Source organism: Chinchilla lanigera, unplaced genomic scaffold (assembly GCF_000276665.1).
Source record: "Chinchilla lanigera isolate Chin_1 unplaced genomic scaffold, ChiLan1.0 scaffold00022, whole genome shotgun sequence".
Taxonomy (NCBI): Eukaryota; Metazoa; Chordata; class Mammalia; order Rodentia; family Chinchillidae; genus Chinchilla; species Chinchilla lanigera.
In genome coordinates, this window is record NW_004955423.1 from 3395541 (window position 1) to 3408040 (window position 12500).

The following is a 12500-nucleotide window of genomic DNA, read 5'->3' on the forward strand; positions in this document are numbered from 1 at the left end:
GCGGCGCTGCGGGCCCCCGGGCGCGGGCGTGTGGGCACTTGGCGCCCCTGAGCCCGGAGCGTTTCGCTGAGCCCAAGAGGTGGCGGGGTCGCGACCCAGCCCGCCCTGCCCTCGCCTGGATTTCAGCTTCCTGCACAAGTGTGTGCCATTGTGTGGCGGTCGTGGGGACGGAGAGGAGAACCGAGGGCCTGTTTATTCCTGGATGGGTTCAAACTTGAAAAACATAGTCCTACTCTGGTCCTGGGGCGCTCGCTAGGGAGCCCCATCCCACCCCGGAGCCCCAGGCAGTCTTCACTATCTGGGGAAATCAAAGCAAAAGAAGAACGGAGGCCCTTCGGCTCCTGCATAGCATGCCCCTCCATCCGCTGTGCTCAAAGCCGGCCTTCGCATGTGTCCTTAGTTTTTTAGTCTTCTGTCACGCTAATATGTTATGTCAATCCAGGGCAGGGGTGTTCCATGCAGGCGATTTTGACAGCGATCATTATACTAAGCTATTATGAAGTGTGATGTGAGCGCATGCTGGAAGGACAGATAATACATAAAGCAGGTCTTGACACACTATCTTCCGTGGAAACATCTGAGGCCATCAGCAAGAAGCGTTTTAATTCACACACTAAAAATATTTTGTGTTTGGTTGACATCTTTCAAAATGCTGAAGGAGGTAGTAACATTTATCATTTTGTAGGTCTTTATCAGTGTACTCGCAAAACCCCCATAGGAAGGAGGAGGATTTTCTCTTATTCCTATTCTAACATATAAACTGAGGAACGGAATTGTTACTTGCCTACTAAATAGTGTATGGTAAGTGAGAGAGTTTTGTTTATAAGGCCAAACATTTTATAAAAGTGGGATAATTGGAAAAGTCAAATCCAAAGTCAGTTCCAAACCTAAGGAAATGCTTTGTCCTTGACATTATATAGTAGTCAGAAGCTGTACTTACACGACGAAATACTGTATAGTTTTACAATGAACTCTCTATATATTGACTCAAGATGTTTTTCTTTTTCTCTATTTACCTATTTAATAAGTATTTATTCACAGGTTATTATACATATTTCACTCCACTTTGCCACTGATACCTTTAGGCATTTCACAAAGAATTGTGAACCTGTGACTAAAATATACGTATTTTCTCCTGGCTACAGAAAGCTCAAGGAACATTATTAGGAAAGAGTTAATAACTGTAACCATTTATTTTACAAGTGAAAAATTGTATTTAGTGCCTTCAAGTGGTAAGCCAAGGAAATAAATTAGGAATCAAAGTTTTCCCGGACTTGTGCCTTATTGATAGTGCCATTTTTTTCTCCTGAAAACTTTTTAAAACAAAGTTTAAAGGACTTACATGATTGATGGAGCTATGCTGTGCTTCAGTTATTTTGAAAGTGCCTTAAAGCCTGGAGTCAAAACACTTTGTGTGAAATCTGTAAGACGTACCTAATGAATATAAGATTTTGCAAGTACAGTAATGAAAGCCAAGTTGTTAGCAATAATTTTATCACTAACCCTAATATTGTGTGCTGTGGGACTTGAAACTGTATAACCAAAATATGACTATAAAGTAATGTCTGTGTTTTAATAACTATGCTAGAACTTAGACATATATTTTGAGGTGTTCTCATCCAACTAGTAGTTTTGGAAGGCTGTCACTTTAATGCTATTACTCAAGCCTCTTTCAGAACTCTTCCTTAAGCACTACTTTCAATACCCTCAGCACATCTGGTTTAAAGACTTAGAAGTGGCAAGTCATCTTCCTATCCAGTCTGTCATTACCCTGAAGAAGGAGGTGGGTGATCAAGTCAGGGTAATATAATTTGAGATCAGAACAAGCTAAAAGAGAATTACATGGCTTTTTAAAAACTAGTTCTAAAGTCATTATACTAGCATAGTTTGGACAGTGGAAGCTCCATTTAAGAAAAGTGCTTGTTCAGAATTTAAAAATCTCTTTGTCAGTGAATTGCTAATTTAACAGTCATGTGCATATGTCGTACCTCGGTGTGTACTATACAGATATGTCACTTCAGAAAGTTGTATTATTAAGAATTTGGTTTGTAGATTCTGGATTTTATGGGAGTTTACAGTTCTGGTATGATTTTAAAAGCTATTTTTTTTTTCCACTGGAAATCGAACTCACGACCTCGCGTTTGCTGGGCAGGCACTTGCCGCTGAGCTAAATCCCCAGCCCAAAGCTCTTAAGTTTTAAAATACGGAAATTGGTGGGAAAATTCAAGCTGTCATGGCTAAAATTAGGATTGCCTTATGTAACTCCACTAAATCAGTGCTTACATTCCTTGAAATAGAAAATTATACTCAGCTAAGAAGTCGAACTTAACTTGTATTCTATATTGTGAGCAAGGTATTCCACCATTAAAAAGAACTCAGCCCCCCAGCCTGGTGGTGCAAGACTGTAATCTCAGCATTTGGGAGGCTGAGGCAGGAGGATCACTGGAAGTTCAAGGTCAGCCTAAACTACATAGCAAGACCCTGTTTCAAAAGAGAAATCAAAAACAAAGAGCTCAGCCATCCTTGGACTACAAGGAAGGTCTAATCTGTGAGCAAAAACGTTTAAATGTACTTTTCAATAGTTGAATGTGAATGAAGACCTCAAAGTACATATGAAGTAGAATTCCTTTGTACTGTTGTAAGTTAGTAATATGCCACCTACTGTACAAAATACAGAATCATGAAGCTCTTAACTTAGAAATTTAAACTCTTAGGATAGGCAGCACCAAAATATAGGAGGGTGTTAAAAAGATACCAAAGGAAAGAGAATTAAGGAGGAGTGAGGTAAGTCATTGGCTTAGTTGAATTCATTAGAGGAAAGGTTTTAAAATCACTTTCCAAAACCACCAGAAAAAAATCTAAAACTTAAGGAAATAATTCAAATTCAACTCCAACTGAAACTATATGGAGAACTAAGAAAAGCAGAGAAGATATGATGAGCTGAGTAGGAATTTTCCTAAAGGTTCAGGTCCATATCTTTAGTATTAGACAGAGCACATGGGATCATTAGTGATTGGCAGGAATCCAGATCATGATGATCAGTAGTGATCAAGGCCAGAGGATAATGAAGGAAAAGCTTTAACACTTAAATGAGATATTATAAATGCTGATGCTGTTCAAGGGATAGTCAGCAGATAAAGAAACAGCCCAGTGGTCTAAAAACAAGTAATTCCCTTCTTTCACCCCAAAGTTAGATCATATGTGGAGAATAGCCAAGTTTGAGTTACGACAAAAAGAGTATACTTATTTTAGCCACCTATAAGTCCTGGAACTTTTAGTTCTGTCTGCTTTGATGAACATGGTTATTGCCCAGAAATTAGGTGAAGGGCCCTGCTGGGACCTGCAGGCTAGGGTTGTATACCTAAGAAAAAGGTCAGTGCACAAGATAGCAGACTCAATTCTCTATGTTTTCTGAGGAAAAACTCTGTACTCTGTCCATTAGGTAGACAAAACAGCTTCTGTTAGTAATAAAAGGAAGGCCAGATACCCTCCATAAATAATGACAATTGTGGGGAAACAGTTGACAGAGATTTTAGCCTTCCTTTTGAGGTAGCCTGACAATTACACCTGTCCATCTTCTGTAGACTTAAGTCATCCAAATATTTTAAAATTTGATCTTAAATACTAAATATTGTATGTAATGCTTATAGCTTCAAAAATGTGGCAAAGGAGCCGATAGTGTGGCTCAGGTAGTTGTGAAAGAAATCTGGTGGTCATATTATGTAACTCAGGTGGTTATATCTTGAATCCTATCTCTTTCAGATAGAGAAGTTTCTGGCTTTAGATTTACAAGACTTGCATGTAACTCCAGAATATAGAGCAAGTAGACTGTTGCCCTAAAAATTGTAAAGTGTTGTGGTAGAAGGCGTCCTGAACCAAGAGTTTGGACTAGGTTTGGCATGTACCAGTTATGTAACTTGAGGCACATTTTAGTTTTCCTCATAGATGGTGCCTGTTAGATGTACTATATAGAGTAGTTTGAGCTTAGTCTGAGGTGAGGTGAACAGAGGACTTGGTTTGTTGAGTGCTGTGCATGTGCAGGGTTTTGTGTACTGCAATGCAGGTTTTGTATGTTAAAGGTTGTAGCCATTGAATTGTCTAGATATTTAAACCAAGATATAAATGACTATGGAAATACACCTGGGAAACTGGGAAAATAGGTTTAGTATGGATACAGAGACATAGGAGTAGTACATTATAGTCATTATTCCTCCTTTCTGGTTCATAAGAAGCACTTTATTGCCATATCAAGAGGATTTTTTTCCCCCTAAAGACTTGCTGCATGTAAAGAAACCTGGTAGCTTCTTCAGTACTATTAAACCCAGATCTGCATCCCTGGAACTGAAGGGATAATCTCCTTTGGAGAAAACTGGCCGCACTTCTTAATTCTTGACTCTCATACTCTCAATCTTCTTTTCTTAGCAATTTCATTAAAGCATATTGCCACATTCATGACTTAGAGGAGAACAAGAAGCTGACTTGAATTCCACATATTGGCTTAGTTGGTCAGCTATGAACATTTAAACAAAACCTTTTACAATTGTTATTCTTCTTACAGCGACAATCCATTTCTGTTGCAGAGACAGCAAGCCCCTCTCCCAATCCTTGAAGGCCATTTAAAAAATTAATATTTGTATCTTTCATTTTATCCTACTTTTTCCTGTGTACTGTATTTAAAAGATGCCAAAGATTCTGCGGGAAGGGTAATTTACGCCCTCTATTTTCTAGAAATATCAGTACAAATATGGAGAGGAGAGGACACTAGCTTCCACCAATATAGAGGGGAGAGTATGGCTCCTAGAAAGGTAGCTCCAAAAAGTGGTACATTGTGTGATGGTATATACCTATCCTTCTCTTGACTTTCCAGTCTACAGAAGAATAAAAGCAGTGCTTCTTCTCTGAGGTAATGGTTAGATGATACCTTACTTTTCTTGTTGTTGAGACAAAATACCTGACACCCAAAGTTAAAAGAGAAAAGAATTATTTCAGTTTACAGTTCATAGAGGTTTCAGTCCATAGTCAGCTGGCTCCAAGGCAAGGTGGCATGGCAGAGAAGCATCACAGAGGGGAAACAGTTCATGGCAGACAGAAGGCAGTGAAATAGAAAAGCAGCAGCAGCCTTCTTTCTGTCCATTATATTCCATCCAGGGTACCCACCCTTTGGGCAGGTAGCACTGACAACCAGGGTAGGGCACCCTTAATCTCAGCATCATATACCACCTCCGAAAAACCCCATGTATGACCACATGAGACTTTAGGGAGACATCTAGATACAAGCCATAACAGATGGGTATTCTCAGGAGATTTGTTCAGTATGCTCCACATAACGATATTTCATTAATTCACAGTGTGTGAGATACAATGTAATGTGAGTACAGTGTAGTGTCTAAGGAAAAATGGTGTTTGATTCTGACATTATGTGCCCAAATTTCTTGATCTCCCTGAGCCTCAGTTTCTTTATCTGCAAAATGGCGACAGTACCAGGTGTGGAGGCCATGCCTATATTCCTAGGGCTTGTAAGACTGAGGCAAGAGGATTGATATTGGGCTATATAGTGAATTCAAGGCCAGCCTGGTATACAGAGCAAGACCCTTCCTCAAAGGCAGGCGGAGAGCCAATAGCAATATCTACTTGTAAGGATTGTTGTGCATAAGTGTTTAACAAATAGGGACTATATTATTAGGCTCTGAAGAGTAAGAGAGAATATAAAGAAATATACAGCAAATTCCCATCTTCAAGGAGCTTACATTCTGGTTGGAAGTGATCAAATAAAAAGAAAATTGAATGGGAACAAAAGGAAAGAGAAACTGGTTTAGGGGGATGAGGAAAAAGAAAGAATGGAAAAGCAAAGGAAAAAAATATGTATATATATAAAAATAGTTAAGATAGGTAGGCTGCTGATTTCTCTCAGTCCACTGAAAAGATAGGTTTGTGCTAATATTGTCTGGATAATTAAATGCTGCTATCTCATACTCTGAGTAACTAATTTAAAGATAACAATACGCAATGTGGCAATGTGTTGACCATTGTTACCCTCCTATCATATTATTTTGGAATTTTGCTTTTATGTTTATGTGTTTATTGTGTTTTTTCTTTTTCTTTAAAATAAAAATTTTTTTAATAAAAGAAAATTGACAATACAGAGCAGAAAATGATAGTGCCTAGTGAGTGCTGTAGATGAGGAGTTCAGCATTTAGCTGAGGACTAGGTTGATGGCAAAAAGTTTCAGTACAGAGGTAGGCATTTTTTTCTTGATTTGCAGGCTAGGTGGAATTCAGATATGTAGAATGTAATTGAGAAGGCATCTTAGATGGCAAGGGGGAGGAGTGATCAAAACACACAAAACAGCAGGTCTGGGATAAGGCCAGATTGGAAAGCATGCTGGCGTTTGAACCAGACTATTAATCTTGAGAATCTTAGCTGGCTGTGAGATCTATGGTGGACAAGTACCTTAATGACTTAAAATTGACATCTACCATATTAATAATGGTATGGGTTGTGCCCATCAAGTTAAGTTGAAGGGATTAAATGAAAGATTGTTTCATGATGCCTGGCACCTTCAGTAAAATAAAAATAATTCATATTATGTTTTCAGAGGACAATGAGAGAGCTGTCTGTCTAAAGAATTGTGTTACTTGCTGTAGGCAAGTAGAAAACAAACCAGAAAGGGCAGTTAGTTCCTATGGGCAGAGTGGGGAGGAGGCCTGAGGCCAATTTAAGGACCTGGGCTGTTACAGATAATAAGAACTATAAAGACTTTGGAGTAAAGTAGGAGTTTAGGATAGTTAATCTCAGGGCACTCTGAAGGCTGTGTTGGAGGAGGGAAGAAACTCACTGGTGCATATGTAAGGTGATCAAGGTCTAGATTAGGATAGTGGCAGGGTTACTAGACCTCATCTCCTTAAGCTGCTTTACAGCTTAGAGCTCAGTGTGAAGGGAGCTTTTTTGTTTGTTTTGTTTTTGTTTGTAGACTTAATATTTAGTGTCAGTTGACCAGAACAAAAGTAGGATAGAACCATAACTTTGGAAAATTGAGCTCACTCAGTATCCAGGGACTATAAAGGTGGGAAGTAACTTTGATGCTAAATAGCCCTATAACTTGCTTCAGCTAATAAAATAGCCCTTTTAAAAAAGCCCCTGTCCCCTTTCTGTTAATTCTAATTGAGTATGTCTACCCTTATTTTTTAGGAATATACCTGTACAGATCATTTATAATTGTATAGAATTTGAGGTTAGGGTTTTCATAACAAGAAGCACTGAGGTAAATGGGGAACTAGCCAAGCAATTTTGATGACTTTATTTGGTGGTAGTGTAATTTGGATAGCATTCTGTCTTTTCTCTGGTTTTGAGAAGTGATTTAATTAACCTGTCAGGTATGATGGTGAACACTAGCTACTTGGGAGGCTGAGGCAGGAGGATTACAAGTTTGAGGCCAATTTAGGCAATTTAGACACTATCTCAAAAAATAAAAAGGGCTGGGGATTTAACTCAGTGCAAAGGCCCTGAATTGAACCCACCCCCATAAAAAAAAACCCAGAACAACGAGAAGACACAAACTTACTAAATTGCTTCAAATTCTGTGGAATTTATTTATATTGTCTCATACTCTTTCAGCATCTCTCTTTTTTTCTGACCATAGTTTTGTAATGGGATAGTACATAGTAGAAAATTGTACTTCTAAAGAAAATCATATTGATTATATTGACACTGATTTTAAAAACATTAGAAAATTATGACTGTGGTAGGCCTTAAATATTAAATAGTAAGGAATAACTTGACTGATCATTTCCTGAACTTTACTGTAGGCAAAGGGCTGCAACAGTCAGTATCATGCTAATAGCTTTGAGGTATCTGAATGTACATTGGTCTTCTCACAGGAGGATGCATATGAAACAGTATTGGATGCAGTGGTTGACAAACATAGAAGGACCTAGTGACAAAGGAAAAAGTAGACTCTGAGGTTAGAGACAAAGTAAACTGGTTTAGTCCTGCCACTTCTGAGCAAGGGCAAGGAGCATGATGTGTTCATTTTTCATCTCCTGAGTTTATTTAAAATGTTCCCTGGGATGGAGAGGAAAGAAAACGTGATCTTTAAGGCTGATTGAGATGCACAGATGCAGATTATGTCCAGTTCCTGACTTCCCCTTTAACATTCTCCCTTGGAAAGGGAAAACTGCCAAAGAGGCTCAATTCAAGGGAAGGAAGAGAAGAGAACAAAGGACTCCTGGTTTTTAATGAAATATTTTATGAATATATGTTGTTTTGGATTTCTGACATCTCTGCCATCATAATAGATCATCCAAAGTAGTCACTGGGTAAAACCCTGGGCAGGGGATTTGGACCAGGTAGCATTGGAAAGAGGATTTTCAGGGGGCTGCCAGCATTAATTTCATGGGGCTGAAGGGACTTCATCAGAGGCCAGCCTCTTGTCTTCCATGGGTGGCTGGCCTTGGAAAGGGCCTCCAAGCAGATTTCAGCCTTGCTCCTTTTCCAGCCTCTGCCTTCTGTTCTTACAGTGGGACCTCTCTTTTTCTCTTCTCCCTTTTTTCAATTAAATGAATTAATTACTAGACATTTAACTTTTTGCCAGACTCTTTCATTATGCCCAGAGTTGTTGCTGAGCGGCAAAAGGAAGTAATAACATTCACAGTGAGGGGCAAATCCTGTTAATGAACAAATTAAAGTTCAAACAGTGATTCAAGTTCACAACCTCTCCGTGGCTCTTCTCTTTAATAAGAGTTATGCATGTTACTTTCCTCGCTCTTTTCTCCCTGTTATTACTTTTTAAGCTTTTCATCAACACTGCCGGGGCATATTTGAGGCTCCCAACCTTTCAGCCCTGACAAGGACTCAGAGCAGTTATAATCCTGTCTTAATTTGGCAACTTTTGTAAAACACATAAAGGGCCCAGGGTCACCTTTGGTTGCCAAGGCTGAGGGTGACCCTGTAGCTTCCACCTCCCACCAGGGCTGCAGTGAGTGGGCTGCTCCTTTGGAATTCAAACCCCCCTGGTAGTCAGGAGCAGATGACTTAACTTCACACTCCTGGGCACAGCCATGCAGAACCAGTCCACTAGTGTTGGAGCCTGTACTTCTTTCTGTTTCCTTTCCAGTCAGTTCCCTCTTCCGCCTTGAACTCCTACCAGCTTGTTGCAGTCCTGGGCAGGAGGGGGCTCTGTGAAGGGAAGAAGGAGTCTCTGAACTAAAAGCTGGGAAAATGTGGGGAGATGGTGTCCAAGTAGGAAGGATGCTTAACACCTTCCCACCACTACCATGCTGAAGAACAGGAAGGCCTTCTCAGGTCCTGGCAGGAAGAGCCTGAAAGGGGTCTTGTGTCTGTCTCCTTGTTCCCGTTCAGTGTGTGTGTGTCTGTGCGTGTGTGCATGTGCATGAGTGTGTGTGTGTGTGTGTGTATATATACTATGGATTGTGTAGGGGTCTTTTCCACCTTGACTCCTGGCTTCTCACCATCCCTGAGCATGGCTAGATATAATCACCATGACAACTGCAGTCTATGAGCATACACATAATAGAGATGAAATAGACAAAAGATTAGCATGCCATGAAAAGTACAATAAGTTTCTTATTTAGCATTTAGATAACTGTCTTTCCTTCGGAGCAAGCTTCAAAGTTGAAGCCAGTTTAGACCAAGAGGATTAATTCTTTCTCCCGCATGCTTCATTGAATCTCTCATTACCAAACTTTGTCTGTATTGATGTAAGATTTGATTGAAGATTAGAGCATTTAGCAAATCTTGCTTTTCTGCATGTATCAGGTCCTTTCAAGCACGGATCGCAGTGCCCAGTGGTCAATACCCTTACTTTTATCCAGTGTCTGCTTCATTTAAACTTAATCAACTCCATCAATGAACTGGAACAGGGAAACGTCCCTGCGGTAAGAATGTTGTGCTTTTGTGGGATAATTCTTTGCTCTTTCCCGATCTGTTGGCGTTAAACCTAAAATTGTACTATGATGAACTTTTTTTTAATCAATATGATAATGACAATTGGGCCTGAACGCCCTGGTAGGACTTAGAGTAGAGCAGGATCTGGCCCCCATTACCAAAACAACTTCTCATCCTGCAATAGTCCAACTCCTTTTGTGTGGCTTTAATACCTTTCTTCCCTGACATTGAATGTTGCTCAAGCTGGAAAATGATGCGTCTTTGTAGAGAAAGCTCGTATGTCACAACCAGAAAGTGAAGCAGACCGATTGGTTGTGTGAATTATCTGACTTGCTGCAGTGAATTATTTGCACTGTTTCCCTACCTAGTCAACAAGTTCCTGAGGTATAGTAGAGATCAATCAAAACTGACAGCCTGCATGTGAAGGCTTTACTGTGTAAATCTGGCATACTCATCCTGGCCATGCAGGCCCTGGCATCTGTATATCATTTTTATACTGCTACCAGTAGAGCAATTTCAAAAGTATTTGCAAGGAAAATGCGTGTCCCCATCTGTTCCTGGAAGAATAAATGTGCCACCTTCAGAGGGTTTTCACTGGTAATCATATCTTTAATGATCAACAGACTAGTGATATATACCTTTCCATAAAATGGGGTTTTCTTTACTTTATTGTGATTGGCTAGAATAAATAGCTTTTCCATATGTTAGGGAGATAAAATATAAGATTAGCAGAGGTCGTTTGTTGGATAGTAAACAAAAGAAACAATTCATTTCAAATAATCTTTGAAAAGAAGCAATGACAAAATTTAAGTTGCAATAACAAAGCATCTGAGGCCCCACATCAGGAAACAGACCTTGTTCCTCCTTGGAAAAGGGCCGTTTAAGAGCAGAAAGTCAGATTCTTCTAGGAGACCCTGGTGGCTTATTGTTAGAGTTGCCGGAGGGAGAGAAGCAGAGGAGGAAAAGAGGACTAGACTGATACTTGTTTGTTTTACTTCTCTTGTAAGGTCCAATTTCCTGTCCCTTACTTTACCTGGTCTTTTGCTGCCCCACTGCAACACCCTCGGTAAGTTGATGGATGGTATGTTCTAAAGCAGGGAAATGACACCCCATTGACTTTCTCTTCAGGACCTTCAATGAAAGAGAGGTTTTCCACATACTTTAAAATAAAAGTCAACTTCCTTTGCTGGAAACTTCTCTTCTCCCACAGAAAAGGGACATTCTGAGGTTGGGCAGAGTTCCCAGCTTTAGGTGAAATTCCAGAGCCTAGGGAGAGAGGTTTTGGGACCTGCTGGAGAACTCCCAGGAAATGAATGCTCTTAGTGATAGAATTCCACCTGTGTAGGTTACAGTCCCAGCAGCAATCAGGCAAGATAACTACATCCCCCTCTTCCATACACCCTGGCACTGACTGTCCACAAATGGTACCAGAAGCCCTTTTTTCAGATACACTCTCTTTCAGTTCTGTGGAGCCATCTTGGTGAAATTTGGAGGCTTTTCCTTCAGGATCCCAGCTCCAGAGGTTTTCAGAAGCAGTGACTGCTTGAGCAGGAATCTAATTTCATTTTGTTTCCAGAACCACGAGAGAATCATGGGTTGTAGAACACCGAAATCTCATCAGTGTCCCAGCCTTCATGCTCTCCAAAAACTAGACATGAACTTGGTGGACCTGTGTTCCCTACAAATCAGGAATTGAGGAAATTTTTTATAAACATTGAGAACAGACCTAGTTTGTAGCTGATTTGTATTGTTATTGGTTTCTTTTTTTCCTTGGGATAGTGGGGGAAAAAAGCAGTATCTTTTTTGGTAGATCCCTTCCTGATCTATGTTCTACAGAATTCTTCTCTGTCCCCAAACATCTGCTGCTTTTACTGTAACAGGTATATTAAGAATGTGTGGATGTTAGTTTCAAAGTGAGAAATGAGGTCTACTGGCAAGGGCCCAAGCAGAAAGTCCCAATTAGTGTCTTAGACCTAAGCTGAGTTAATTTCCAGGCCCCAGTGAAGCTTGGGGATTCTCAAGCTTCACTGGGGCCTAGAAATTAAAAAGACGGGTAAGTCACTATGGAAAGATTATAATTTATGAAAAAGATAGGCAGGACATTGTAGAAAGTTTTTTTTTTTAATTTCCCCCGAATTTTAGAAACAATCTTATAGGCTGGGTTGCACATAGGTGGGCATCAATTTATAAGCAGATGACCACTTTGCTTGACCTTATCACAGCTTTATTATAGTATTGTAATTAAGACTGAAAGAAAGAGAAGTCACACATTTTTCCACATTGCGTTGTGATACATTGCAGGTCTTCAGTGATTTGCATGCAACAAGGAAATTCTAGCATATGTTGTGTACAAAAGATGATTTACACACAGTTTCAAAGAGCGAGTTTTCCGGTTTCTATGTATTTAAAATTGACACCCATTTTTGTTGAATGTTTTTTGTTTCCATAAAATGAAAGCAAGTTATAAAAAGATCCTCACTGACTTGTTTCCAAGAGGTAAATCTCTGATGTTTGTTTTTTTCTTTGACTAGAAGAATAAGGCTGTCACTCTATGGTTGGGACCTTTTTACACTCTGTGCCTGGGGGTCCTGTTTAAC

The 12500-nt window shown here is 39.8% G+C and overlaps 1 long non-coding RNA gene across 3 annotated transcripts in view; it reads left to right on the forward strand.

The window, feature by feature from the left end:
- LOC102004943 overlaps nt 1-12500 on the forward strand; it is a 21003-nt gene that overhangs the window by 502 nt on the left and 8001 nt on the right. For 2 of the 3 annotated variants that reach the window (XR_001234034.1, XR_001234036.1), the window contains exons 2-3: nt 9775-9893; nt 10911-10969. This is a non-coding gene — a long non-coding RNA (uncharacterized LOC102004943). The remainder of the gene's footprint in view (nt 1-9774; nt 9894-10910; nt 10970-12500) is intronic. The other variant, XR_001234035.1, reaches the window with a different exon arrangement.